We start from the raw sequence: 6,052 nt of genomic DNA on the forward strand, positions 1-6,052 counted from the left end.
CCATTAAGGTACATGAGCATGTCAGAAACATACATTTTTCTGCCAGGTTTGTAGACGAGGTTGATGTCGTAAAGTTGTAGCCGCATGGACATGCATTGGAGACATGGTGAATGTGAATCGCAACCAATGGCTTATGATCAGTTTCTACTCCTTTCGTCCAAAGACACACTAGTAAAACCTTTCACACAGCTAATACTTCACATTCGATTTGAGCAGAGATATTGCGTTTCTGTCACAGTTCTTGATCCATACACAGCTGGTTGACATGCCTGGAAAGAACTGCACAAAGACCTTTCGAGCTTGCATTAACATTGACCGTGATCTCTTCATTGACGTCGTAGAATTTTAGAACTGGTACTTCTGTCACCAGGGTTTTCATGTCGTTGCACGTAACGCCATTTCATGTTGTTATCCTTAATACCGATATATATCACTGCGGTAGCTGTTGTAGAATTATCAATGGCAGTCAGTTTGGACTGATTACGACAAAAACATTCTCATATGCTGAACCGCTCAAAGGGGAGCCACTCCCTCTGTTTATACAGCGTAACATCGCCTTTTCCCAAAAATGCTTCAACGTAAATGTCAGCAAAATTAATTCCGGCGTTCAGTACTAATGGGGAGTTCAAGGATTTACCTCAATTAGCTTGTTGGGCCCCGCCCCTCTAGCCGTAGGGAAGTCATAACCTCCGTTTATACAACATTAGATCTCATTTGCCAAATAATGCTCCAGACCAAATTTCAGCGAAATCTATTCAGGTATTCAGGACAAGTAAGGATTTAAACGATGTACCTCAATTTTCCCTACTGGGCCCCGCTCCTCTGGCCCCAGTGGTGACATTCTCTATACAACGTTAGATATCATTTTGCCCAATAATGCCCAAGACTATATTTCAGCGAATTCAATTCATGCGTTCAGTACTAGTAGGGATTTAAGGGATTTACCTCAATTTCCCTAAATAGGACCCCGTCCCTCCAGTCACAGGAGAGCCACGCCCACTGATTATTCATCGTAACAACGCCTTTGCCCAATAATGCTCCAGACCAAATTTCATCAAAATGCAGTCAGACGTTCAGGACTAGTAGAGATTTAACGGAGTTACCTCAATTTCCCTATTGGGTCCAACCCCTCCGGCCCCAGGGTAGCCACATCCTCTGTTTATACAACATTAGATCTGCTTTGTCCAATTATGCTCAAGTCAAAAAATCAAAAACCATTCAGGCGTTCTGGACTAGTAGGGATTAAATCGACGGACGGACCGACGCTATGCTATGGCATAAGCTCACCGGTTCTTCGGGCCGGATGAGCTACAAATTTTAAACCGGTTAATTCCTATTACTTTTAATGATTCCCATCAGATTATTGCTATTGAAAAAAAAAATTGAAAGTTCACAACAGGACACTCGGATGCCAGACTTCAATACGAGTCACTTCCCTTCCATTACTGACTGGACACAGTGCATGTAAATATTAAATTTGCTGTCTGGTTAGTAGTTGACCTATTGCACTGAAAAATGATAATTAGAAAGCATCATTTATCGATTGTTGAGCATTAATATTGATATTGTTTTACAGCTCATCGACACCCAACCAACAACAAGAAACGACGCTTACAAACATTAACACACCAAACTATAGATCTAGACAAAACTAGATTTACCAAACTAGAGCTGGATAAAAAATTACACACCAGACTCGATCTAGACAAAACTAGACATGCCAAACTAGAGCTGGATACAAAAACACACCAAACTAGATCTAGACAAAACTAGATACATCAAACTAGATAAAGACAAAAATTAAAACACCAAACTATAGATCTAGACAAAACTAGATTTACCAAACTGGATCTAGACAAAACTAGATTTACCAAACTGGATCTAGACAAAACTAGATTTACCAAACTGGATCTAGACAAAACTAGATTTACCAAACAGGATCTAGACAAAACTAGATTTACCAAACTGGATCTAGATAAAACTAGATTTACCAAACTAGATCTAGACAAAACTAGATTTACCAAACTAGATCTGGATAAAAAAATACACACCAGACTCGATCTAGACAAAACTAGATACATCAAACTAGATATAGACAAAAAATAACACACCAAACTAGATCTAGACAAAACTAGATTTACCAAACTGGATCTAGACAAAACTAGATTTACCAAACTGGATCTAGACAAAACTAGATTTACCAAACTGGATCTAGACAAAACTAGATTTACCAAACTAGATCTAGACAAAACTAGATTTACCAAACTAGATCTGGATAAAAAATTACACACCAGACTCGATCTAGACAAAACTAGATACATCAAACTAGATATAGACAAAAAATAACACACCAAACTAGATCTAGACAAAACTAGACATACCAAACTAGAGCTGGATACAAAAACACACCAAACTAGATTTAGACAAAACTAGATACATCAAACTAGATATAGACAAAAGTAACACACCAAACTAAATCTAGACAAACATTCACAAACCAAACTAGATCAATACACCAAACTAGATGTAGACAAAAATTAATAAACAAAACTATATCAATAAACCAAACTAGATATAGACAAAAAATAACCCACCAAACTAAATCTAGACAAACATTAACACACCAAACTAGATCAATACACCAAACTAGATATAAACAAAAATTAGCACAACAAACTGAATCTGGACAAAAAACTAACACACCAATCTAGACCATAGAAAAAACCTCACACACCAAGCTAGATATATAGATCTGTGATATACGTGGTACGACAACTTGAAGTGTAAACATACATTCTGTGATAGACGTTGTCCGACAACTTGAAGTGTAACAGACCTTCTGTGATACATGTCGTCCGACAACTTGAAATGTAAACACACATTCTGCGATACTCGTTGTCCGTCAATGCAAACCTTAATCGTAATAACCCAAATAAAAACACGTACAGTCATGCAAACTTAAACTTGTAACATCCAGAAAAATCGTTAAAATGCAAACTTAAACACGTAATTACCCAGAAAAAAACATATTGTAATGCAAACTAAACTAAAAAGTAAAAGTACTCTGATTGAATTATCAATTACCTCCATGGGTTTTTCACCTAGATCTATGAGTCTGATTCTAATGATGTATTGGTATGTGGGGCATGTAGAATAGGCGTGATTCACAATGTTTGATTTTTTTATCCGGTTCAAAAACAAAATGATTTTGTACAGGTTCTTATTTTTTTTATGTGTATCCCTTTTTAAACTAAATCCAATAACAACATCCCATTGCTGTTTCTTTCAGGAACGGTTACGGTTAAGAAAAGTATTGATAGGGAGACAACTGCAGTGAGGCTTGTGAAGAGGGGGGGATTTTCCACAGGGTTTGCTAGAGATACTCGAGGCAAAGGGTTTTTAGCAGAATGTGCATGGTACCTTTACAAAAACATCAGGACTTTTGTAAAGGATCTGTCTAAGGACCTATGTCCCCTCCCCACCGTCCCACACAGGATTTAATCTCCCAAAACTGAAAATCTAGGTAAAAATTGTTTGGGAGAAACAGGATTTGTTTACACGGGGGTCTAATTATTAAGTAAAAACAGAAGGTCATTATCTCTCTCATTCATTTATTGCAAAATCCAGGTAAATACAGGTAGATAGGTGATAGAACTACAAAAATGTCAATTTAATGTTATACTTTGAGATGTGAAATTACATATTAAATTTCATTGACAAAATCATATATATGTGAATATATATTTCGAACAATTCTACACTTTAAAAAGTTAAGAATAATGTATTTTTATTACACACATATATGTACTTTTTACTGATGATATGATACTTGTACAATGGATAAATAATAAGCACTATTATCTTCAAAATACAATATAATAAGCACCACATAAACATTCATACATACATATGTACATTACATATGAGCACTATTTATATCATAAATAAACCAATAGTTTACTTTCTCTGTAAAATATTTGTACTGTATTACAAAAGATGAATTTATATTAGGTTGATACATTGTTAACAGAACTTTATGTAACTACATATATGCAGTATGTTTTATTTCACTCCATATGAAATAAATATGTTGCTCGGTCGCCATAGTTGATGTACTCGATGTCGCCGTTGCGTAGAAGGGTTTTCAGTTGGGTCAAACGGTTGTTTGGTTGTCGGTATCTGGGTCTCTTGGGCATTGGCAGTCCTCCGGCAGCAAGCTGAAGTCGGGTGATGTAAATGTTTGGGTGGGCGTGTGGGATCCTCTTAAGTTTGCTGTGCCATCCTTCCAGGTTGTTGGTCGTTCTGGGTCCATCGTTGTCGAAGTGGTTCCACACTGGTATGTCGCCTTCAACCCATTGAGTAGTGACATCGTCAGTGAAAGCAGTGGTGTCTACATGTAGGTCCACGTCCTCAAGGTCTTCCAGCGTGTTGAACCAGTAGTCTTCAACATGAAGCAGGAGAAGGAGTGGAAATACGGCAGCACGGCGGACTAGTCTGTGGACATCTTCGTTGTCTTTGTAGGGGATCTGGAGTCCAAGTTGTTACGTCTTTCTCCAAATACACTGAGTAAAGTGAAAGAAACAGCCGTTCACTGTAATCCCGGGGAAGGCGGCTTTGGCTGCATTCTGTGGCAGATTCAAAGTCAAGAAAAATAGTGCTCGGGTTGAGTTCTGCCGAAGTTCTGGTAGTTGTTGCTCTTCGATCACGGCTCTCAACTTCTCAAAAAGTCCGGTGTAGATGGACTGTGTCTTTCCAGGTAGGAGTGCGTAAACAAGTTGGTACATCTGTTCGTCTATGATGGCGTGGATGGTGTATAGTTGCTTAAAAAGCTTTGGGCAAGTGTAGACCGTCCCATCGCAGTAAAGTGTGTCGGCTGCTGTCTGTCAAGGCTCGAATGTTGCTGGGTGTGTCGGCTGCTGTCTGTCAAGGCTCGAATGTTGCTGGTAGTGGCAAAGGCTAGCATGCGTTGGTTGTCTGTGTTGTCATCAAAGAGGAGGAATTGGTCACCATTATTGGTTCGAGTCCATTCATCTTCCAAAATGATGTCTGCCAAGGATGTCGATAGCTTTGTTAGTAGTTTGCTTCTGGAGTGGTAAAGGGATATCTTACAGGTTGCATAGGTGGGAATCTGCCCAAGTAGTGGTCTGTCAGCTGCCCAGTCCTGTGTCTGTAGTTTTGATACTTCTTCGTCGTAGATGGCGGGTATGGGTTTGAGTTCCTTCCTACACCTCTTCTTAGTGCTGTTCATTATCTTCTGAACTTCCCCCTGGAAATGGTTGGGTGGGTTGTTGTGTTGATGACCGAATTTTACAGGAATATCGTTGGTAGTATTGATGGTTGCAGGTCAGTCTTTATCACAGCATCTCGAGTAGGTAGTGTCTCTGTAGTTGTTCCTCACCATGTACCGGTATCCAGCCTGGAGTAGAGTCCTACCACCATGTTTGTTTGCAGTAAACTGGACATGTACTTGATAGTAAGCCAGACTGAGATTGATGAATGTTCTAGTGATAGACTGTTATATATACTTCTTTTTAAACTTGGGTGTTCAGTGAAGCTGTGAAACTAACACCAAAGCTACATATGCCATGGCACATGTAGCTTTGGTGTTCAATTCGCACATCTACCCATGAGTTCACCTCAGCAGTAATTTTCTACATTAGCTTTAATTAGTTACAACATCTCTTCGGAGGTTGAACAAATAGCTTAATTGGTACAGACAACATCTCTCCTGGAGATGAACATAGCCTAATTAGTGACACCTCTCCTGAAGTTGATAATTTGTAATATGGGGGATACATATAAAATAAGTCAATTATATCAAAAATTATAAATTATTATAAATAACTTTAATGAATTTATAATCTTATGAAGTTGCACGTTTTATTTTTAAATTCAAACCATATATGAATATGAATTTTTTATTTCTATTTATTTATTTCTTATCAAATTCCACGTTTATTTTTAAATTCAAACCATCTATGAATACATGTATATGGATAAATCTAAAAGAAGTCGATTACAATCACTTCTATACATTTATCCTAAATATGTA

The sequence above is a fragment of the Pecten maximus genome, chromosome 18, assembly GCF_902652985.1.
Source record: "Pecten maximus chromosome 18, xPecMax1.1, whole genome shotgun sequence".
NCBI lineage: Eukaryota > Metazoa > Mollusca > Bivalvia > Pectinida > Pectinidae > Pecten > Pecten maximus.